Below are 24,727 nucleotides of genomic sequence, written 5' to 3'. Positions count from 1 at the left end.
CAGCAAGAAATGGGCCAATTATGCAATCATGGCTGGGGATGTCTGAGACCCCAGTGGTTTCCTCACTTTTTATTCCCAAAACCCCTTTACTCAATAAAAAAAAAAAGACCCCCAATGGGCTTTTTGTTTGTTTGTGTGGGCTTTTCAAGATTGATATTTACTTTGTTAGAAATCAAAATCTATAAGATGGTTCAGTGGCCTTTTCACTTCAAGTTTAGAAAACTGTAATTTTGGCTTGTATAGACCTCGTAATGTCTACACGTAAAATACCCAGTTCCTGGTCTCAAAATGGTGCTACAACATATAAGGAAATGTTGTGTTGTGTACAACACGATAAGGCTCATTATTAACATCTATAAAGCTCAGAGGAAGATTGCTTCTCATCATATTTTCACTGATAAGGTTGTGAGGAGATTTCTCATCAGAAACCTTGGAGGCTAGAAGGCATGGGTTGATGTGTTTAAAGCATTGAAGGAAAAAAGCTGTCAACCAAGAATCCTACATTTGGGAAAACTGTCCTTCAAAAATGAGGAAGAAATGAAGACATTCCCAGATCAACCAAAGCTGAAAGCCTTGCCCTGATGACTAGACCGGCCCTGCAGTGAAGGGGGTCCTTCAGGTTGAAATGAAAGGGCACTGAACAAGTAACTCGAAGCCTTCTGAAGAGATAATCTCCGGTAAAGGTAAACAGACAGACAATTATGAACGCTAGTACTGTTATGACTTTGGTCTGTAGCTCTACTTTTTGTTCTCTATGTTAAGAGACTGATATATTTAAAAACCTAATTATTCATCTATGCTTTTGGACACAAGATGCATAAAGATGTGATTTTGTGACATTAACAACTGACAGAAGGTGGGGTCAGGGCTGTAAAGTAGCTGAGTTTTCATGTGTTATTGAGGTTAAGCTGGTATAAATTGACACTACAATGTTGTAACTTTAGGATGTTAAAAGCAATCCCATGGTAACCACACACAACCACACACACACACACACACACACGCCACAGAACATACACAAAAGGAAATGAGAAGGGAATTAAAATGTTTCACTACAAAAAAAAAATCAACTAAATGCAAAAGAAGATAGTCATGCAGAAAATTTGAGACAGAAAGCAATTAAGGCATATAGAAAACAAAGAGCAAACCACAGAAGGAATTCCTTCCTTATCAGTAATGACTTTAAATGTAAGCAGATTAAACAGATTAGTGAAATGGATAAAAACATAGGATCCAACTCTCTGTTACCTACAAGGGACTCAGATCCAAAGACACAAAAAAGGTGAACGTGAAAGGAAGGAAAAAGATAATCCATGCAAATGCAGCCAAAAGAAAGGGTGGAGTGGCTGTAATAATACCAGACAGAACAGACGTTAAATCGGAAAATGTTACAAGAGACAAAGAAGGACATTTTATATGAATTAAGAGGTTCAGTACAGCAAGAAGAAAAGATGATAAACATTTACACACATAATGAGAGGCCATTATCGACAGAACTGAAGGGAAAAATAGTTCTATAATAATCGTTGGAGCCTTCCATATCCCACTGTCAATAACGGACAGGACAACCAGACAGAAGGTAAGTAAGGACACAGAGGATTTGAAGAACACCATAGCCCAGCCAGATCTAACAGACGGGCACGGGACCCCACCCAACAATAACGGCACGCGGGACCTTCTCTGAGACAGTCTTTGCATTAGGTCACGAGTTAAGTCTCAGTAGATTTCACAAGATAGATATCATACAAAGTATCTTTTCCAACCACAAGAAGATGAAGTCAGAAATGGGTAACAGAAGGAAGAGTGGAAAATTTAAAAAGCTGTGAAAACTGAAAACACACTCTCAAAGAACCAATGTGTCGAAGAAGAAATCACAGTGGAATGCGAACATACGTAGAGGTGAAGGGAAATGAAACACGACGCGTCAAAACTCCTGGAAAACAACAAAGCAGTGGCGAGGGGGAAATTTATAGCTGTAAACGCTCACAGTAAACATCAAGACAGATCTTAAATCAACACCATAGACGTGCAACTTAAGAAACTAGAAAAAGCCAAAGGTAGCAAAGGGAAGGACATAATAAAGATTAGAGCGGAGATAAATGAAACAGAGGCTAGAAAAACGAAAGAGATAATCAATGGACCCAAGAGCTGGTCCTTTGAAAACACCAAACTGCTAGCCGGATTGCCGGTGGAGGCAGAGAAGACTCAATGACTGCATTGCCACTGACTCCTTACAGACGTAGGAAGGGTTAGAGTGCTATCAACAAGTGTATTCCAGCTAATTGGAGAATCCAGATACAATGGACCAATTTCTAGACCTAGAAAACCTACCAAGACTAAATCACAAAGAAAGAGAAAATCGGAAGAGATTCGTACATAACTAGGGAGGAGCCTGAGGCTGTAATCGAAGATCACTTGACCAAAAAAAGCCCCGGATCTGACAGCCTCACTGGTGAATTCTACCAAACATTGGAAGAATTGACACCAATCTTCTCAAACTCTTCCAAAAAATTCAGGAGAAAGAACACTTCCTAACTAATTCTATCAGGCCGCCATTGCTTTGATGCACCCTAAATATCTCTGGGCCACCTTCCAGACAGTCACCAGAGGAGTTTTCTAAAATATCCAGCCAGATGAGTTATTTTCTCAGCGACAAAAGAGACCTTTCTCTTGTCTGTGGAAAGAGAGGACCAGCAGTGTCTCCAGAATCAGGCTGAACATCTATGGACCTCTTCTGAGAGCCTCCGTCCACAACGGATGGGCCACACCGCAGACTGGACACAGCTGAAGCGGGGCAGGGGGTGGGGTGGGGAGGGGAGAATTCACGGAGGTAACCTGGGCTTCAATTGGTCTGTCAGCTGCTTTGACTGCTTTGGGCATCTTTGAATACAACAAGCCATGCCCTCGTTGGACACTGGGAAAGGACAATCTATCTGCACATCCAGCCCTATGGGCTGGAGTCTCCCAAACGAGGCCATCGTTTGTTTTGGCAACTCTGCTCCACCACAACATTCATCAGACTCCTGAGAAAGACGACCGATGAAGGGATCCATAAATGGTAAGACCATCTCGCACTTAGCTGTGTTTTGTAAAAGGGAGATATTAGGAAACTGGGCCTTTAAGGTTTTGCTTGCACCCTGTTTGTGGAATGGTACGTGTGTCTATGTATGTTGTAAATGTGAGATAGTTTCTCTACCTCCGGGTGGTGGTTGTGAAAATTAATTTGTAAAAGTGCTCTACTTAGCTGGTTTGAAGGCAAGTGCTTGTAAGAACTGGGTGTTCTAGGGGCGCCTGGGTGGCTCGCTCGGTTAAGCGTCTGACTTCAGCCCAGGTCATGATCTTGTGGTCTGTGGGTTCGAGCCCCACGTAGGGCTCTGTGCTGAGGGCTCAGAGACTGGAGCCTGCTTGAGATTCTGTGTCTCCCTCTCTCTCTAATCCTCCCCCATTCACGCTCTGTCTCTGTCTGTCTGTCTCTCTCTCTCAAAAGTAAATAAACTTAAAAAAATTAAAAGAAAAAAAAAGAACTGGGCGTTCTAAAACTCAGAAAGATAGAAACTAACCCCAGGTGTCTTTCAAGTTCAAGTGATCTTGGAAAATATTTGGTACGAAAGCTAATGTAACGTTGTTTGTTTAGTTAAAATGGACATAAGTCTTTAGAATTGCCAACATTAAATGTGATAGTTTCACTCTGCTTGTGTTTACTGTAAGTCAAACCAGCTGTTGGCGTTGTGACTGTCACAAAATGTGATGGAAAAGAGAAAGACGTTAGAGCCCTGTCCAATGGCTTCTGAAGCTTTACGGGCAAGCGAAGGACAGACAGACAGATGTAAATAATTTTAACAAATGTAATTAAGGCTACTTGACCAAATAAGGGAAAAAATTCTGTATTTAGTGAAAGTGAGACTGGTTATTCAAAGAGGGAAAACTTGGGGTACCTGGGTGGCTCAGTCTGTTGAGCATCCCGCTCCTGACCTCTGCGCAAGTCATAATCCCAGAGTTGTGGGATTGAGCCCCGTGTCAGGCTCCAAGTGGAGCCTGCTTGAGATTCTCTCTCTGTGTGTCTCTCTGTGTCTCTCTCTCCCCCCCTCCCCCGCTTGTGCTCTCTCTCTCTCTCAAACAAAATTAAAAAAAAAACAAAGAGGGGAAAACGTAGGACAAAATCTGAAGGAATGCGAAAGGGAAAATTGCAGAAGGTTTGCGAGAAGGGAATCTTTCGAAAGAAATGCTATGCATGGTCGGGGCCGAGATTCTGGAGTATCGCATGTAAGAAACAAGTTTATGAGGGCAGCGATCGACCCCCGGGGAAGAGAAGGGGGAGGCAGAGAACGATGTCAGGCAGAAGTTGAGCAGTGACACTTCAACGGAAGCCTTAGCCGACTCTCTGAGCCGTCCCGAAAGTTGGACTGCCCTTCGGAAGCATCCAAACTTAGGTGGAAGGGGCTGGCTCTTCGTAAGCGTCTTTGGATGTGACCACCTGGGCAGCGGGCAATGCCCTTGGCAAGGCCGCTGCCTACAGTCACGGCGATCCCTGATGATGTCTGAGCGTCGAAGGCTGTAGGCAGCATTGCTATGGCTGGGAGACCTGGGTTCCTGCCGGACATTCTGGTCAGCACATCCCAACACCCGCCACAAGAACTCAGACCCATGCAGTGCCCTGGATGTCCTTGTCCAAATAAGTATGTATCAACGTGGGATGTGACACGGAGGAAGAAAGAAGGGACTGCATATCTTTTAAAAAATTCATCTTGTTGCAACGAATGAGTTTTAATATCCAAAGTACAACGGTGTAAGACTGGAATTTGGGTTTTCTCGCTGTTCATGTGACAGAGGCTTCTTAGATGATGGGTCTAAATTATCAACAGAGGTTTTTCTTTATCTTTAAGCTGCCTAGAAAAACAAAGTTTCTATGTCTTGTCTCTGTTAGGTCTTTGCTTCCTTAAGAAAGTTGAATCTGCTCAGTGTTAAGAGAGCTAAGGTTTGCTCACAGCTCCATTTACCTTGCTGTCTGCATTTACCTTGAGAATCTCTTCTTGCCATCCCGGCTAAATAAGTATCCTGTTTTGTAGTGATCTGTAATCCTATTTAGGCACGTGTTTTGAAACCTTCTGGTATTTCACCAACTTCCAAAAACCCAGCTTGTGAATGGAAGTCTTTTTGACGAATTAGGCTTATTCCCTGGTGTGTCAAATGACATGGGAGGCATCATCAAATAAGCGATGAGGAACCTTCTTAGGCTTTGTTGTATGGGTGATTGCTCTAAGTGTCCTAGAGATTTTATAAGATTCCTAAGGGTTTGATATGTCCTGGTATAGCGTCATCGCTTGTACTACTAACCACTGAAGTAGCGTGTGTCACAGAATCTCCTTGCCAGCTGCACTGCATTGACAAATACAGCTCTCTGATCCCTTCAGGATCATAAAGCTAAGCTTAGTAAGAAGTCCCAGAACTAATGGGGAAACTGCTTTCAAACAGACCCTTGTGTAAACATTGCTGGTCCTCTAATGTTTGCTCTTCTAAATTTAAGTCTGCCTATGACATTTGGCAGACGTTTGGTAAATAATTTCTTCATACACAGATAGGAAACATTTATCCCTTTCTCCCTACCTGGTACCACCAGAATTCAAAACTCTCAGGGAGTATTCTCCTACTTTCACGGCAGTGTATTTATTTGCAGAAGTTCGATACGAATCCGTTCTCCTTGCAACAGGACGCCACTGGAAACATTGGTCATGTTGCCAAGGCTTTGACTGGAATGTCATAGTTGAGGGAGATATGCCTAGACTCAGCTACAATCAGAGAGCTTTAAGGAGCTAATTAAGGTTGACTTTGCCGAGCCAATGAAGCCCCTTGGAAAACTGGCCTCGTACCTTGCTTACAAAGTTTCCAGCAGCCCTACCAGGTGAATAAGGAAGGTCGTCACTTCCTGGCAGGTGCAGGAACCTCAGGGTATTTGGGGGATCTCGAGAAGAGAGGGAGCCACCCACACCTATAGGTATGGCAGGCAAAGGCTGATGGCCAGTATTTGGCTTGGCTTCTTTAGCCTGACAAGGCTGTTAAAAGTTCAATCTGACATTCCTTACGAAAAGTTCCAGCGAAGCAGATTGAAAAAACCCAACACCTATATGACCAATCACCGTTGTGATGGCGCTTGTGTAAACAGGCCCAGCTTCAACTGGACAATTTCACAAACAAACGTGTCCTAATCTGGCTCTCTTTGGTGGAGATGAGGGTGGTTTCAGAGAGAGAGATTGTTCCAGTAACACACCTGTGAAAATGTAAGATCATGGTTCCGATGAGCCGTCTGGGAGGCTTCGTTGGTTGTCTATACACCTGGGCTGGGTCCTGACTTCTTCTGGTTTCCTTGAATATCTGACCCTGACTCTCCAAACTAAGGTTTCCAGTTTTCTCCCACCGTGTGGACTGGAAGCCCTGAGAACGAACACTGCTTTTCCCTGAAGCCCCGCAAACCGAAGCCAGGCCAGCCGAGGTACACGTGAGAGAAAAGTGGCCCGGTGATCTAAGGGCCACTCAGAAAGATCGCCAGAGACACACGGAGAGCTGAACAAGCTGATCGCAGCCATCCCGACTGGACAAGCTGCCATCGGAGCATCCAGACGTGGACGTGTTCACGGATGGGGACAGTGTCACGGGTCAAAGACAAGCAAGAGCTGGGTGCAGTGGTGACCCATCAGCTACCGTCCGCTGCGGAAGACGCCACAAAGTGGACCGACTGCCCAAGGGAACCATGCTGGCAGCCCGTCAAAGACTCCAAGACCCTCTGGAAGAGCTCTCGTGCCAAAGATAGACTTAACTACATATCAACCCCAACGTCCCTTGGAGGACCAAAGAGGAGTTAAGTAAGGAGTGGGGGTTTGGACACCGTGCTGGCCTTGACACCGGCTGGAAATAGAAGGAATCCTTACCCTAGAGCATCTGATGAAAGAAATAATTAGCCACATTCCTCGAAGCACCCGTTATGGGAAAGATGCCCCTCTCCAGTGGATCCAGAAGTATACTGCGGGCTCCGATTTCAGCGAAATGCTACAAAAGGCAACGCTTGTGCTAAAAACAACCCTAAGACTGGGTGCCCACAAGTTCTCAAGGGTATACAACTGAGACGCCCCAAACCTGGGGAAGACCGGCACGCAGCCTTTCCCAGAATGCAAAGAACAATGGGAAATTCTCGGGGTTTGCTTGTATCTGCAGACACCTTTATCAACGGGGTTGAGGTTCCTCCCTGCTGTTCAGAGAAGGCCTCGGGAGTGGTCAAAATGCTTTGAAGCGAGATCATTTCTAGGTTTGGACTGCCGCTAATAATTCAGAGTGACAATGGAGTGACAACCACAGCGTCCAAGGCCTTGGGCATTCAGTGGAAATCACACGCTTCCTGGAGACACCGAGAGAGTGGAAAAAGGGAAAAAAATGAACTTTGGCAAAGCTCTGCCAAGAAACCCACTTCACTTGGGAACAACCCGTGCCATCTGCCCTGCTTTGGGAAAGAGTGGTCCCTAGAAGAGGGCTTGGTTTAAGCCCCTGTGGAATGTCATATGCAAGACTTTCTATGTTCTTTCGTGACCTAGGAGGTGCTGGCGGGGCTCCCACCAGCGATTTGGATACATCCAGGGCCTGCGTTTGCTTCCGGCAGGCGGATGTACCTCACAGATGTGTCTTCACGCTGCCTGAATCCCTTGGTGACATCCAAAGGTGTCACTAAAGATGTCACTAAAGACCTGAAGAGCGGGAGCCCAGAGGACCAGCTCCAGCCTCACTGGACAGGTCAGACCCTGTGAGGTGCCGTTGACCCCCCACTCCCCGGAGACTACAGGGAATTGAGCCGTGGATTCACACTTGAATGACAAGAATCCACAGGTTCCCTACACCTGTCAGCAGGGAGGAGGTCGAAAGGGACCCGGCTCAGACCAGTGAGCCTCTGCCGGACCTGAACCTCCGACGCGGGGGAACTGGTCCAAGGGAATCAAGCCACGAGGACAACATGCTGCCTGTTGTTCTCTAGTACCCCTAAAGCCCTAGACACAACATGGTACAGGAACTATTGACCAAAGTACAAAAATCCCGGTAATGCAGGACATTCCTTTCCACCCCAAAGTTTCCCCTTGTCTAACCCCAGTCTCCACCCCACCTCAGCAGGAAGTAACGGCCGCGGCCGGGTGGTGGTCCCAATACCCACAAGAATGAGGACGGGTCAAAAGACCCTGGGGACTGAAAAGGGTAACCAAAGGGCTAGCAGCCGCAACTCTGTACCCTGACCTTTTTCCTTCGCCACTAAGTACCCCTGACTCTCCTCCTCTAGGGAGGTGGATGTGAGGCTCGCCCTCCTGCCTCTGGGATAAACACTTGCTTTGCTTTATACCCCGTGTCTCAGTGATGGTCTTTATGCGCATCAGGCAGATGAACTCGGGTCCACGACATACGGCAGGCACTCAGTAAAGACCGCTGAACCCACGTGGACTCTGACGCTTGGAGAGTTCAGTGTCTGGTCCGTGGTGACACAGGGTAGGACGAGGAGAAGGGTTTGATTTCAGAACTGTAGTGCCTCTACTCCCATCCACAGTGCTAAGAAGTTTCTGCTCTCCTCCCAAGGCCACCTGCTCAGCCCTCGGCACGCACAGCACCTCCGTGGCCCCGGCCCCTGTCCCTGCTTTGGAGCCAGCTCCCCATTCCGACCTGGAGGTGACAGACAGCTCAGCCCTGTTTACCCAGCTCCACCAACATCCCAGCCTCATCTGCCAACTTTGGCAATTCTCATACCACCTCGCACACAAAATAAATCACACGCTCCCATTTTGGGTTTGGGGGGAGAAAAGGCCCAGTCAGTTAATTACAAAGGCTGCCTCGCCTTGGCACGGGGTGGTGGGAGACGTTCACAGGAAAACGGATTAATTTGGACTCATTGCTTTCCCTTCCACGTCGTCGTTCCAATGAAGACAACACTTGTAACCAAGCCCACCTTCTCCAGAAGCAGCCCCCACACTCCCCAAACAAGCAGTCCTCAGGTTTCACTGGCTGGCTGCTCAGGGTCCCGAGAAGCTTGCTGGGACCTCTGGAAAATGCCAGTCAGGGTTTTAGGATTCTTGTGCCAGGGGTGGGGGGTGGGGGGATCCAGGGGAACTGCTTGGTTCGGTGTTTCTGAGCTCACACTGGTGAGCTGGGCACAGCCGAATACTGGACGCTGGCCTGCTTGGACAGAGGCTGGGTGTCCAGGCTGCCTGCTGGAATCACGCGGGAAGGGGGCAAAATTCAGAGTCTCGGGCCCCGCCCCCCGACCCTACCGAGTCAGACATGTCAAGGACAGGGCCTGGAAATCTGTACTTTCCACAGGCACCAAGGACAGGACCTGGAAAGGCTTTGGGTGGGAAGTCTCAGATCTGCATTTGAAAGCCGTGTTGTCTAGGGAAGCTGTTCAGCATTTCTCTACCCCAGTCTCCCAGAGCTCAAACACTGGGGCGCACCATAACCCTCTTGAACGGGTGGGGTTGGTTGTACAGGTGCGGTGAGGCCCTGACCCACGGCGGACACTCATTACGTGGTACTGATTCCTATCAGTGAACATGACTGAGCTCGTTTCAAGGGGTTGATGAGAAGCAAAAGGTGATGCTTTGGTGCTGCGGAAAGTCCTTGTGCCTTAACTACAGCATCAGCACTGGCCCCGGGCCCTCCACGCAGCTAATCATTCCTTCAGACTCCAAACTCTGCATCACTCTTCTTGTCCCACCTCCCCCCGCCACCCCCACCCCGAACCCCCTGAAACCAGTAAATCATTATCATTAGAAGGTTCAAAGTTGGGAGGGGCGCCTGGGTGGCGCAGTCGGTTAAGCGTCCGACTTCAGCCAGGTCACGATCTCGCGGTCCGTGAGTTCGAGCCCCGCGTCAGGCTCTGGGCTGATGGCTCAGAGCCTGGAGCCTGTTTCCCGATTCTGTGTCTCCCTCTCTCTCTGCCCCTCCTCCGTTCATGCTCTGTCTCTCTCTGTTCCAAAAATAAATAAAAACGTTGAAAAAAAAAATTTAGAAGGTTCAAAGTTGGGAGCCTCCACAGGCTCCTTCGGAATGGAGTGAAAACCAGACACATACCCCCCGGGAACAAGGGTGCCAAGTCCTAGGTCTGCAACATGGTCAAAACCGACTTGTTTCGTTTGTGGAAAATGAATACATCTGAGTTTGCACCTGTCTCGGCGGGGGGAAAGTAGCGCGCGCGCCATCGCAAACAGGCGTCTCCTGGCAAAACCCGTTCCCTGCTGCTCGTGGAGGCTCAGACTGCCTGAAAGGCTGCAGCCTTCAAAACCTGTTTCATGCGGTTTGTCCATTTTTGGGCTGTTTCAGCTGTCCCATTCTGTTGGAAGCCTGGTTTTGCACATCAAATGGGTTGTGTTTCTCCAGCAAATTTCAAGGAACGCCAGGGGATCCTGGAACTGGATCCCACATTACAAGCAGATGCTCCCTTCACACCTGAATCTCCTCCCCATGACCCCAGAAAGTGTGGGTCACCCCTCTGCTTTCGAATACAAAACAGGAAGGGCGTTGGAGCTCTTTCTAGAGATGAGAAAATGACACGTGTTTCTCTTGATGTCAACATTGCCGTGGCCAATGAACTTGCAGTGCAGGGGTAACACTCGGAATGTCTAACCAGATGGGCCCTTTAGCACCTGTTGTGCCCAGAGGGCTGTGGCAATGGAGGAAAGGCTGGGAGAGCCGTCCTAGCTGGCCAGCAGCCTTGCAACGGCCTCCCACTCTGTCCAGGCTGTTGCAAGCACCGATTCAGAACATGTACCCAGATGATGGAGCTGGAATTTGCGGGAAGCTAACTTCCTGTCCGTGTGCAATGTCTCAGGCAGCGATGAGCCCCCATCCCTGGGAAGGTGCAAGCAGGAGCTGATCCTCCAGCAGGGACGTAACAGGAATGCTGAACTACACGGTGCCCTCTGCCTCTTCCATGTGGTACAGCTCTCACGACCACGTGCCGGGAGTGAGAATCCCACTTCATGGACTCACAGACCCTTCTCCCTTCTGGAGTGCATTTCCCACAGAAATGCCGTGCACAGACCTGCGGCACCTCCCTGCATCGTCCCCGTGGTCCTGGGTGGCTACCATCCACGCCAGGCCTGGCACACGCTGCCTCACTGCGGGGACTGGGCCACGCCTCACTCAGTCCGTGACATAACTGGCCGCTTCTGAGAAGGCGCTGTACCGAGTCACAAGGGTTAGCAAACTAGTTCAAGGTAATTTATGACCCTGGGATGCTCGGGTTTCTAAATACAACAGACCACTACAAACTGCAAAAGCTTCAAGCTCTCTCCCCAAGGGAGACGGCCCGGCCCAGCCCGGGGCAATGGTGCTGACGCCAGGTGGGCAGGACGAGCTGGCACACTCGCAGGCCTGGCTGGCTTAACTCACTATGAGCCCCAGGGAGGCACTCCTGGAGGCCTCGTGAAGACAGCACCCCCCCCCCGCCGCCATTCTTCCCTCCCTTGTCTCTGGTATGCATGAGAAGGTGATGAAGGTTTTTCTCCTGCGCTGGGATGGCACCGAAACCACAGTGCATTCGGGGTTGCTACATCCTAGTTGGCTTCTCTTTTTTAATGCTAATAATATTGATTTTGGGTACAGTGGATCTCAGGCAAGGGAAACTCCAGTAAACGAAAGCTGACTATAGCCAAACGTGGCTGATGTTTCTTTTTTCCTCAGGGTTGGCAGGCCCTGCCTGCCTTTCCATCTGCCCAGTGCTGGCCTTGAACACCCGGAGTGGCTTCTCTGCACGCTCTCCTGTGGGCTGCCTTCCTGCCTTGGTGCTGGCGCCCAGAGCTTGAGACCCATTTCTGTCTGCAAGAGGACTGTGGTCTTTGCCCTTGCTCCGCTGAGCTCTGGCTGCCACCTGCATCCAGCATGCGTTCCCAGCACCCCCCGTCCCGGCTCCAGGCCGAGTTCATCTGGGGCCTGCTACCAGGTACAGTGACCTTCCCCTTCCCTTGCAGACATCAACTGTGAGTCAGCACTGAATGCAGGTCCCCAGTATACCCATACCTTGCCAGCCTCATCCTCAGTGCACACTCCCAGCTAGGAGTAGGGATTTGGGGTGAGTGAGACACAGCCCCGTCCTCAGGCCTTGGCCTTTCTGACTCAGGAGGCTGACACACACGTGTACCAATGAGGGACACAAATACCCTGTCTTCTGTGACGGGGGGAGGGCGGTGAGCCTGGGAGAGCCCAGAAGAAGCCTGGAGGGCTTCCTGGAAGAGGTGGTGCCAAAGGTGTGCGATGTTTCATATGATCTCCGCAGTCCTTGGGTGTAAGCACCCTAGAGAAAGACACCTCCATGGGGACTGTTGAGTCTATCGCTACTGGCTAGGTGGCATTTGGTGACAAAGGAACAAATGGTCTGAGCTTCCTCTGCCTAGTCCTGGATTGTTGGGGGTCTGGTTTCTTCAGGGCGACAGAGACACAGCCATGGCTGACTGTTCTGGGGCCCTGGCTCCTGCCTTGCTCCTCTCTCCAGAACACGGGACACTGCGGTTGACCCCTAAACAGCTCTGTTCCTCCACCCCCCTGTCTCCGTACCCTTTGCACTATGATGGGGCAGCTCTTCCCATCAGGGGTGGGGTCTAGATCCCCCCACTTTGAATCTGCGCTGGCTCCGTGACTTGCTCTGGCCGACAGAATGTGGTGGAAATGATGCCGTGCCATTTTCAGGCGTAGGCCACAAAGAGCCTCGTGGCCTTGCGTGCCCACCCTCTCGGGACCCTGGCACCACCATGTGCAGAAGCCCAGACGGCCTCCTGGAAGAATGGGACACGTGTAGCCTACTCACCACCGCCCCTAGTCTCCCCGGCCAACAGCCAGCCGGCAATCAGCCGACCCCTGCCATTGACCACACATGCTTGAGGGAGCCCGGAAGACCTGCCCGAGCAGCTAGCTGCCCAGCTAAGTCAACAGTTGGTGCAAGCCGCTACATTTCGGGGTGGTTATTCCGCAGCAGAAACTAACTGATCCCGGCATCCCAGCATTCTGGGCAGGATGCACAGGCTGCAGGATCTATAGGCAGAGGCCTGGCTGCAGACAGATGGACTGGTGGCCTCGGGACCGTCACCTGGCCCTCATGTTTGCTGTCACCTGGGTTCTGCTCTACAGCTAGGATCTGCAGTCAGCACAGTTACGACCAAGGTATAGTTGGCCCGGGAGTGGCTGCGCCTAAGCCATCTGGCCTCCTCTGCGGTTTCCTGGACCTACCCAGGGCCTTCCAGCCGCTTTCCGTGACACTCCAGGTGAAAGCCAAATGCCTCACCATCCCACACGATGCTCCCTACTCCCACCCTGCTCCCAGCTTTGCGCCTCTCACTGCACTCCAGACACACCTGCCTCCAACCCATAAGACCCAACCTGACCTCCGGGCCTTTGCATGTGCAGCTCTCCTGACTAGCATGCTCTTCCCGGATACCCGCACGGCTCCCCCCCATTTCCTTCAGGCTCTGACCCAGTAGGTTTGTTAAACAAACCGGAGATCACAGATCTTTCTTACAAATGGCCTGCGTCACTCCCTGCACACTCCTCCCGCTTTATTTCTTTTCAGAGCAATTAGCATGACTGGGTGCAAAAGTGTCCACATTGTGAGACATCCAGTGGGAGCCAGCGAAGGTTAGGAAGGGAGGGTGGGATGCTGAGAAAGACGTCGGCATTGGGACTTCATAGCATACAGCCACTGGCTGGGAGCCGATGTGTCCTGAAGCAGCCTGGCACCCCCCACTGCCAGACAAACCAGCAGAGACACCGTTGGCAGTGCTTCAGCCACATGTAGGAGCCGGTATGGCACTCGGCAGCACAAGCCCAGATTTATGGCCATGGCATAACTGCTTACAAGTGTCATGCAGGTGACACATGTTTGTCAAAAACACCTCGTCTTGAGGTGGCCACAGAGAGCAGTTCCTGGAACACAAGGGGCTTCGCAAAGCAAGGCGTCCCTGGGGCTCCTGCCTTCTGAAACCCCTTAATCGAGGGACCACCATTTAGGGCCCTTCTCAAAGTTTCTAGAGCCTACAAAAGAGAGAAGTCTCTAACTGGAGCTGGGACTCCCTGGCCGCAAACAGGAGCAACACCGGCTGGCCTGGCTCAGCCTCGGAAGCCGGGGAGGGCACCCTCCAGGGCCAAGGAGGCCCAGGGCAGGCCCAGACCCACCATGGATCCAGGGTTCAGGGACAAAGCTCTTCTGCACTCCGTGAGGGGCCCCATGGCAGACCCATCCCCGGGTCCTGGGCCAGTCACCAGGAGGGAGAGCTAGGGCCTGGTCGGGGTCCAAAGGGACCATGCAGTCTCGTGGTAAAGAGCGTGGAATCTGGAGCCTCATAACGGCTCTGAGCCTCAGCTTCCGCATCTATAAGATGAGTGTAAAAACAGTGTCTCCACACAGGGTGACGAGGACCCCACGGAATGCTCAGACCGGGCCCCGGCACATCACAAATGCTGCAGAAGTGAGTTGTCATCCACATCATCAGAGGCCATGACTCTGCATCACTCAGAGCAAGGGTGGAGCCTTCCCGGCAAGGATTCGACTCTGTTCCAGGTTTGAGGGTGCTGGGGTACTGCTCCCAGGGCTCTCCCTCCCCTTACCGGGCAAGGAGCCGGTGGGGAGTGAGAGGCAGGAGTTAAACCTCAGCTGCTTCATCATCAAAACGACAGCAGGAGGGATGAGGCAGGGGTGAGAGGCAGAGGTGGCAGGAGGTTTTCAGGCCCCCAGGGACAATGTGCCCAAATGGCTTTCACACCAGCTCTGGGGAGCCCATGGGATGGAAACGGAAAGGCAGGCTGTCATGTCCGATCCCTCCACTGACAGCCCCAGGGTCCTGGGTCCCAACCCACCAGCCCTACTGTGCACAGCCAGACACCAAGAGGAAGGAACACAGAACCCGCCTTCAGAGAATCGGAGACAGACTCCACGTTGGGGTCACCCAACACGGTCGTTGTGTGGCCATTACAAACTCAACCCTCCTCTGTGCTCCTGTTTCCTCATCCTCACAAAAACATCCATGGATGGGGCGCCTGGGTGACTCCGACGGTTAAGCGTCTGACTCTTGCTGTCAGCCCAGGTCACGATCTCACAGTCAGGGGACCGAGCCCCACATCGGGCTCTGCACCGACAGCATGGAGCCTGCTTAGGATTTTCTCTGTCTCTGCCCCTTCCCCACTCTCTCTCTCTCTCCTTCTCAAAAAATGATAAAGAAAGAAACATAGAAAAAAATCCATACATGGCTACACAGGGCCTCCTGGGGCACCTGCACGTACCAGGGATCGCAATGGTAGAAAGAGGGAGAGGGGAGAACACGCGGACAGCAGGCATGAATGACTGCAGGTGTGCTACAAATGATCAGAGATCTGAAGAGCTCAGTACTTAGGAGTTTTAAAAAGGCTTCTTGACATGTGACTGGAGAAAGGCGGCCCAGTTAGTAGACGGTGCTGGGACATCGGAAACCATTCCAGACACATTAAAAATCTATATTTGAAAGAGAGAAGTTGAAGAGGGGGATATTCTGGGGGAATATCTTTGCAAACTTGGCGTTGGGAACAATTTCTTTACCAAGGTGTTAAAAGCTCAGTAAGCATAAAAAAAATCGATAGTTTTCACTGCAGTAAAACGTAAATTTCCTTTCACCAAATGACGGGTGGAAAGACAAATCACTAAAAGTATATGTACAACTAGCAAAGGATCAGTATCCAGAATACATAAAGAAGTCCTACAAATCCACAGGAAGAAGAGAGGCAATGAGCAAAAAGACCACAGCAGGCATGTCGTAGAGGAGGAAACGGAGTGCACAGATGAACACGGGAAAAGCTGCCCGATGTCACGAGGATGCAGGGAAGTGCAAGGTAAGGTCCCCGTGAGAGATTTCACATCCATCAGGCTCACAGTGAGGAAGACATGTGACATCTGACAGCACCGAGGGTCTGAAAGGATGGAGATCAGCTGGCACCCACGGTTGATGAGTGTGAAACCTGGTCTGGCCACACTGAAAACCGCTTTGGCCTTTTCTTGTTAGGTTGACCAGTCCCATGCCTTAGCACCCTGCAAATCCACTCCCAGGAGCCACACAAGGCACACCCAAGAAGAGTTCGTCGCAGCACTGTTAGCAAGAGGAGGGGGAGAGAGGAAATGACCCAGATACTCCCTGACAGAGCAATGCAAAAAGAAATTGTAGCACGGTCACACAATTTCTTTCCACACTGGTGACAGCAAACTCCAGCTACACAGCAGCACGGCTCAAGCTCAGAGAGAGGGAAATGTTGAGTACAAAAATGCAAATTTTAGAGATCTACGTACAGAGAGGAAGTTTTTAGAGCTTGAGAACGAAGAAGCAATCTAATGTTTAGGCTTATTCAGTCGGCCTGTGAGCAAGAGAATGGCAAACAAACAAACACCAAATTGCAGAGAGGGGTGACCTGCAGGCAAGGAGGAGATGGAAGTGACTGGGAATGTTCTAGTTCTGGAGTTGAGCTGTGGGCCCACGGATGTTCATTGTCCCACCATCCTTCAGAATGCACGAAACACACGAAGTATTAAAACAGAACAGAGGCAAAGGGGAAAAACAAGAAGAGAAACATGGTGTGGGTCCAGACACATCCAGTATGATTTCCTTGTCACACACATAGTTGACTGTTTTCACGTGGTGTCACGGGGGGTCCCAAGAGTTCCGTCGAGAGGCCAGAGCGGGAAGTGAAAGGACAGGCAATTGGACGAGGGCATTCTTCCCTCTGGGCCTCGTTTCTTCATATGCAAAATGAGGGGGTGTACCAGGAGTGCCAAATGGCTGGCGTGCATAACCCAGGCCTCCCCTTCCTGACCCGCTGCGGACACTACTCGTGCATTGCAGCACTGTTTCACATGGAGCACAGACACGCAGCGTTGGGCTCTGCAGCTGGGCCCTGCAGGCTGCCGGGAATGCCAGTCTGAGAGGGCACACTAAGTGATACCTACGTGCTGATCTGGAGAGACCCAGATCCCTCCAGCTGTGGCCTGGAAGGTTCTGAAGCCTCACCAGCAGGCACTAGCTAGTCTGAGAGGCAGGGGCCCTAGGGAGGAGCCGACTGGCTTTGGTACTGACCCTAGCCGGACCCTGGCAGCGTGCAGCCTCAGCGTCTACACTGCCCACGCCTGTGGCCTCCGGTCCGCCGCGGGGGGGCCCCTGGCCCCCCCATCATCTGACCAGAGCCCGTGCTCCCATCCGTCGGGTGGGCAGGCTCATGTCTACGCTCTGCGGGTGAGCTCTGCTGGACCTGAAAACGGCAAGATGGGCGGAGGGCCAGGCAGGAGCTCAGCTTCACCCTCTAGCCCAGAGAGCCGTGGAAGCGGCCCCGTTGTGCCAGATTCAACCAGCTCTCCGAGGCAGGAGGATGGCGTTCCTTTCACCACCGCCTAGGTCTGCCTGGGCCTGCAGGCCTTTGCTCCTCTGCTCCCCTCGCTACCTGCCCCCCTGCCCCCGCCTGTCCCCTCTTCCTCCCCTTATGGTCCCAGCTCACAAGACTCCTCCTTGGTTGTGCTATTCCATCTACCTCCCACCCCCCATCCCCCCAGTGAGCGCTGACGTGCCTTCCTCTAGACAACCACCACACAGAGGTCAGCTTTCCCGAGGAGAGCTTGTGTGCTGGGTCTGGTCCAGTTTCTGTGGGTGTCTGTCCCCTCCAGTATGGGGAGCCCAGCAGGGGCCACCTCACACCCGCATGAAGATAATACCATCAAACAGCCACAATTCCTTGGAATCAATGGGCTTCTCCGAGAACTGTCCACCTACTGCCTAAGCCGCACAGCCAGTGAGGTTGGCAGTCGGGGAATGGTACCTCCCTCCCTATTCCAACAGCGAGAAACTCAAGGGCCACAGAGGGGGGTGACTTTTCCAGCATCACTGCCCACCCTCCAACCTTCTGGGAGGCTGAGAAGCTTTTCTGTCATGTCCCATCAGGGCCCTCAAACCCCAGGAAACACCTCACTTCCCCAGAGCAGGGGCCTGATGAGTGACCACAGCCCCTAATCATGGAGCATCTGGTTTCATCCTGGTCCCTGTGGATTCTTTTAACAACAAGATCACGCGGAGAGACATCATACCCAGGGACGTGATGCTTCGGCGATTCGTCTCTCTTTCATTTTGTTCACCTGATACACGTTTTAAATGACTACGGGGCTGTGTACACAGGAAGCCTTGATTCACTAGAAAGAACCGTGGCGGGTTTTCTTAGAAGAAGACAAAGTCAGGAATTTAAGGCATCCACACATGTCCATTGAGCAGAGTGGAGACAAAGATGTCTCTCCCGCTGCTGTGTCCGGGAACACAGCTGCCCACACACGCCCACCACACCCCCGGATCAGAGCCTGCCACTGATATCCACGGTGTGAAAGGGCTTGGAACCCACTGTCATCGTTATCACCATCCCTCGACCCCAAGAAGCCAACACCATGAGCTTGCAAAGGCACTCCAACAGGAACGCTCACTTGTGTTCCCAGGAATACACACAGACGCCAGATATTTACTTCTGGTTCCAACTTCTCCTGGGTTCATCCTCTTTCAAGTCCTGGAAACTCTGGGCACCACTTCTTGCCCTACAATCCCTCCGTCAGATCCCCCCATCGCCCACTCTCCCAGGAAGCTCCCCCACCTGGACACCTCCAAATCCTCCTCAAAGCCCTCTCTGACTCCCCCTCTTCCCGGCCTTCTCGCTGGCCTCTTTACACTAATTTCCTGCTAGAACGATCATAATGGGTTCAAATGCTGCCGCTTGCACACCTATCTCCCCCGTCACGGGGCAGGTTGTGGGAGCAGGGCGCAGGGCTGATGTACCCCCTTACCTCCAGCCCCTCAGCATGGGCCCGGGCACATGGGTGGGGGGTGGAGTAGGGCCTCAAAGAAGCATGATCTAAATCCCTGGGCTCTGTTTTCCTCCAACTTAGAGTGTAGTGAAAGAGCTCTAATGACAAAGAAGGTAAATTCTAGGTATTCTGAACAGAGACCAGGCCATCCTTTCCTGAGTACTTCACAGCGAAGCCAAGACCTCACTGGTGAGTAACTGTCAACTGCCCAACAGTGGGAGTGAAGAACTTTCCCAGGAGAGAGAGAGTCACAGACAAATGTTGTAAGGAGGGAGGGAGCAACTTGTGTAAGGACCGAAAGGCCAGTGGTGCCTCCGCAAAGCAATGGGGCGATGGGCAAGAGTTCATGGATTATGCGTATCGGTTAGGTTAGGATGGATTACGCTGCGTAACACACAATTCTCTAAATCTCAGTGGCCTACAATAAAGTTTCTTTATGTCTCAGACTACATGCACATGTGGCTCTCCTTCGTCTCTTCTCCCCTCTGGACTCAGGTTGACAGAGCAGTCTGTCTCTATCTGGAATATTGCCATTGTCGTGGAAAAAGGAAAAGAAAAGTGGTAAATTACTCACTGGTTCTTAACGCGTGTGCTCACATCTGTTTTCACTGTTCAGCAGCCCCTCTGCCATGCCTGAGGACAAAATGGGCCATGCTGTATAATCCTCCCACCGAGCAGGGCACTTCGATACAGGGCACCGAATGTGGGGGAGTGGTAATCCAGTTCCACACCGTGCTTATGAGTTTGACGTCTTTCCTAGGATCAGTGAAATCTGTTGAATAAACTGTTCATTTCTAAAAATCCCTCTGGCTGTAGTGAGAGACACAGATTGGAAGTGGGCAAGGGTGGGATTCGGGAGAAAATTCAGGAGGCTGCCTCAGTTGCCCAGGCAAAAAAAAAAAGAAAAGTACTTTACACTAGGGTCATGGCAGTGGAAATGGAGAGAAGCCAAGAGATTGAAAAGATGGAAGGGTCTAGTGATGTACAAAGAGGAGCAGAGGTGAGTGAATGTGTGACCCCAGAATGGCGAAAAGATACAGCAGGCTTGGCTTCTCATGTCTTAAACAGTTGCTGGCTCCCATCTTTGGGGAGGACCAGCTACTCTACTCTCTGCTTGTCCTTGGGCTGTCTATGTTCTCCTAAGAAATCTCCCTTCTTGCTTGACAAAAAAGGCTGAGCTCAATAAAGATGGGAAGACACGGATGGGGTGAGCAGCCGAGTGAGCCGACAAATGAGTGACACAGTGACCAGGGGAATTAATTCATGTCTCCAAGTGTTCAAAGAGTGAAGAGAAACTAGACTCAACCGGAAGAAAAAGAAAGTCCTCCCACTGGGCATGCCTCAAAAGGATCCCTCACCTCCCTAGTGACACATCAGGCATCTTTCTTCTTCCACGGGGCTGTGACCAATTTCGGCTATAACAGAGAAAGGGGAATGGGTGAGAGAAGAAGAAGGGAGGGACAGGGAGGCAGAGGAAGGATGGGCTCCATGGACACATAGCAACCTCTATCGGATCCTCTCCTCTCCTCCATGTGGCCTCCCTCCCTATGCTTCCTTTTAGAGTTCCAGACTTGACTTTCAGTGGTGGGAGGGCTTGGGATTCACAAACACCTCAAAAGAGAATTTCTGTAGCAGCAGCATTAGGCCACCTGACAGGAACTTAGAGCCTTGGGGTCCACACAGGCACAGAAAGCCGCGGGGTCTCCTCTGCCCTGGGTGTTCTCAATAGCCAAGAAGAGGAAGGTTCAGACACAGAACTGTATGGCACCTTCTCGGCCCCTCCCCGACCCATGTTCCCAGTGCACCCCGATCAGCTCGGGGAAGGGGCCACATCGATTCCTGCCACCTGCCTGTGCCGGGGCTGTCTGCACGCTCAGAAACCATCGGCTTCCCATTAGGCAGATCAATAGCCTCCACTGGTTTCCAATTTGTGTTTCCAGAAATTCATCTCCCAGCCACCTTTTTAATTAACCCCCCTCCACCACACCTGGGGCACAGATACACCACCCGCCCTGGGCCACCTCTGCAGACCACAGACCACGAGGCTCCGCGAGCCACAGGGGAGCTGCAGGTGTGTTTAAAGCTGACCAGCTGCTTCCCGGTCACCGCAGGAGCTGACCCTGCTGGCTGGATGCCATCCACTCTGTCCCCTGCTCCTCGCTGAACCCCCGTGGAAGGGGCTGGGTCCTCCCTCACAGAAAGAAAGCAGGTCAAGAAAGAGGCCAAGGCAGTGTCCTGAGGTCCCCCAGCTGGCAAGAGCTAGGACAAAGCGCTCCCCAGATGCCGCAGGACAATGGGGTCTGGCTGGCAGGTGAGCAGGAGGGGCCAGCAGCTGTAGGTTCAGGGCAGGAAAAGGTGGAGGGAGTGTGATCCCCAGGAGCCTCTGCTTTCCCACACCTGGGGTCTCCTGGGTATTCCGCACTGCTCACCTGTCTACCCCTCCGGGGCCTAGCACCCCATCAGTGTCTCCATCACTGCTGCATCCCTGGTGCCTGGCACATAGTAGGTGCTCAGTAATGGCCGCTAAATGAGCAGTAAATACTTGCCGCACTTTGCCCTGGGCAGTGTTCCCACAGCTTCTCTAAATGACCTTATTTCAATTTCACAGCTGTCCTCGAGGCGGGCAAAACTAGTGTATGCATTTGATAGGTGGGAAGACTGAGGCCCCGAGAGGTTCAGTGACTTCCCCAAGGTCACATGGCGAGTCAGCGGTAGAGCTGCGATCTGAACCTGACTCTGGAACTGCACTCCACGCTCCCTTACCTATTTTCCCGGTGGCCTCAGCTCTGAAGGGCAGGAACTGGTTCCTGTGCCCCTTGGAACCTCCACCATATAAACGTGTTTGTTGAGTGAATAAATGAGTGAATTATGCACTCCTTGTCCTTTAAAACACAGTACAGTCAACCAGTCTGCTGGCACAAATCTGGAGTGTTTCTGGTCGGGGATGAAGGGGAGGGAGGAGTGAATCTCCTGGGGGACCCAGAGGTGACAAGCCTCTCAGTAGTTCCAACTCGGGGGCCATTACTAGGGACCCTCTGATCTCCCCCCACCTCCTTGCTCACCAGTCTGTTATATTGGGGTTCTCTGTCATGTATACAGAGGGCACAGAGCCATGATTTGGTTTTATGTGGTGTCTTGAGACTTTCCAGTGAGATAAGTGGATTACTGTTGACCCAACATCTGGGCAAAAAGAGCCTGCTATGCGTGGTCATCCAAGTCAGCTTCTGGAGGTGGCCAAAGTGAGACATGAAGGGAAGGGGGCCATGATGGACCCTGCACCTGTGGCCAGTGAGAGCAGGTGAGTCCGGAGCCAGGGCAGAAGGGAGGAGGGGGACCGCAGGGGGGAGGGTGGGGTAGGGAGAGCTGGGACATCCACCGGCTGAGGTCTGGTCCCCAGTGGGTGCACAGGAAAGAGAGGGTGATATCCAGAGTGTTTCCACCCAGCGCATTCCTTCCCCACCAGGTGGGCAGTCCCTGGAAGGGGACCGGGGGCTCCCACTGCCCACACGCCATTGTGACCCACCCCCCGGGCTCCCGCTGCCCACACCCCATTGTGACCCACCCCTGGCGCCCTGCTGCCCACATCCCATTGTGACCCATCCCCGGGGAACCCGCTGCCCACACCCTATTGTGACCCACCCCCGGGGCCCCCCCGCTGCCCTTACCCCATTGTGACCCACCCCTGGTGTCCCCGCTGCCCACAGGCCATTGTGACACACCCCCGGCGCCCCCGCTGCCCACACCCCATTGTGACCCACCCCCGGGCCCCCCTGCTACCCACACCCTATTGTGACCCACCCCCGGGGCTCCCGCTGCCCACACTCCATTGTGACCCACCCCCGGGGCTCCCGCTGCCCACACCCCATTGTGACCCACCCCCGGCGCCCCCGCTGCCCACACTCCATTGTGACCCACCCCCGGGGCTCCCACTGCCCATACCCCATTGTGACCCACCCTGTCACCTCCCCCCACTACCCTACCTCCACTGTGACTCTGCATTGTGTGTCTGCCTCCCCAGCTCCCCACCCCCATGCCACCTCCTGGGGCACAGGACCCTTCTTAATTTGCGACCCAGCATCTGGCCTGGGGTAATCAGTCTCCATTTTTTTTTTTTAGCATTTGCTGTATGCAAGTATGGTTCTGAGCTCTTGACGCATTTAATCCTGAGCACAGCTCCACGAAATTGTGCCGGTGAATGAGGCCAAGTAATGTGCCCAAAGTCACACAGCAGCAGGAGTTGGGCAGGGAATTCAGCCTTCACCACGCCGTGCCCTTAACCCTGGGGCAACGCTGCTTCCCTGTGGCACAGCGGGCTAACCCGCTGTGAGCACATGAGTGGGTGTTGGGGGAGAATCCACGGATCTGCACTGCCTGGTGCCTCCTACAGGGGGCTACGGCCCATGGGCCCCCGATTCATCCGCATCAGATGACGTCCCCTTCTCACTCCCGTGGAGCGTGGCTGGGCCCCGAGTACGCACTCCAAACACATTCATAAAACCAGTGACCGAACAGACGTCTGGGGGTGGGGGGAACAGCCATTATGGAAGTTCGAGGCCTTGGAGTTCACACCCTCACAATCCTACGTGTGCATCCACTTCTCCCAAATATATCATCTCAGATCTGCTTGAGAAGAGATGTCCAATGCCAGCTCCGTGACCCATTAAAGCTAACCAGCCGTGCGGAGTTAGCGGAAATGATGAAAATAGTTGAAGGGTCGGGTGGTTTTATGGGAAGGCTTACATCTTAATGAAATGCCAGCCCAGAGCAACAGTGACCATGTGAGATGCCACAAAGCTGGCAGATCCCTGGCCACTCCTCGCTGCTTTTGCCATTTTCGATGTGAAGCGGGTGTGGCTTGGCTCAGGTGACCACCAGGGAACCAGGGAGGCCTCGGGGCCTCCGTGTGACCCCAGAGGTCATCCAGGAGCCAGAAGAAGATGGGCCAGGGCTGATCAGGGCAGTGGTAGAGAAAAGCAACACCATTTCCCACTCCAATGGCAAAGTCCAGGCCCTCTAGGAATCATTCAGATAAGTAAAGGCAGCGGGCAGTTAGACGCTTCCTACTTGTTTAATCTTCCCAGGAATCAGTTCAGGTGAGACTTACTGTCTCCATCTTATGCACGAAGGAACTAAACAGGCTCCGAGAGGCCAAGTGCCTCACCAAAGGCCACACAGCGGGTAGGTGACAGATATCACAGGATTAGGACCAAAGCGGGTTCCATTACTCACGTTCCAAGAGGAAGCACTGCCCAACATCAGGAGGGAACCCCAAATATGGCCTCAGGGTGGTCAGTGCTTTCTTAACAGTATGGTTTTGCCAGGACCTCCACTCAAGGTCTAGGACTCTGCCTCCGACTGCCTGATCTCCCAGAACTTTGAGCCGCTGGGTCTGTCACTCCAGGTAAGCCCCCGTGGCCACGGACGAGACGATGGAGCCCTTGGCTCGCTGCCAGCTGGCCTCAGAATGTGGCTCAGCAAGACCCGCGAGGGACCCGTACCTCCCCACGCTGTGTGCCAGCCTGGCCTGTCACAGCCTGCAGCCAAGCTCCCGGGTCCTTCACCCAGGGAGCCCAGGGGACCAGCCCCTCATGCTGCCACTGATACCTTACAGCCTTGAAATTCTAAAAACCTAGAAAATCACAGCACGGTACAAACGAAACGAAAGTCACCCATAATCTCACCACCTGGAATGAACCACTCTGCCTTTTTGTGAATTTTCTACTGGTCGTTTTTTCAAGGCATTTTGTGTTAGCTTTTTCGTGACCACTGTTTCATGAGCATCCTTCTGCCTCATGTTTTAAAAACTCTACTTTTGTTTTTTGAGAGAGAGAGAGAGACAGAGAGAGAGAGAGAGAGAGAGACAGCAGGAGC

General features: G+C 52.1%; 1 protein-coding gene and 1 long non-coding RNA gene across 11 annotated transcripts in view; one reads left to right on the top strand and one right to left on the bottom strand.

Annotated features, from left to right (window-relative positions):
* Nucleotides 1-24,727, bottom strand: part of IQSEC1 (IQ motif and Sec7 domain ArfGEF 1) — a 689,800-nt gene that overhangs the window by 317,674 nt on the left and 347,399 nt on the right. The gene's annotated exons all lie outside the window — the stretch shown is intronic.
* Nucleotides 105-24,570, top strand: LOC123384138. 3 transcript variants are annotated; one of them, XR_006594821.1, is made up of 5 exons: nt 105-3,058; nt 11,701-11,959; nt 14,414-14,566; nt 15,749-22,154; nt 22,973-24,570. It is a non-coding gene; the product is annotated as an uncharacterized LOC123384138 (long non-coding RNA). The 3 variants fall into 3 exon arrangements; XR_006594822.1 differs by lacking the exon at nt 105-3,058 and having other exon boundaries at nt 11,032-11,959; nt 15,749-21,167; nt 21,506-22,154; XR_006594820.1 differs by lacking the exon at nt 105-3,058 and having other exon boundaries at nt 11,032-11,959.

Source organism: Felis catus, chromosome A2 (assembly GCF_018350175.1).
Source record: "Felis catus isolate Fca126 chromosome A2, F.catus_Fca126_mat1.0, whole genome shotgun sequence".
NCBI classification, from domain to species: Eukaryota; Metazoa; Chordata; class Mammalia; order Carnivora; family Felidae; genus Felis; species Felis catus.
Note: the sequence above shows the minus strand (reverse complement) of the source record. Positions and strands in the feature narration are given on the sequence as shown.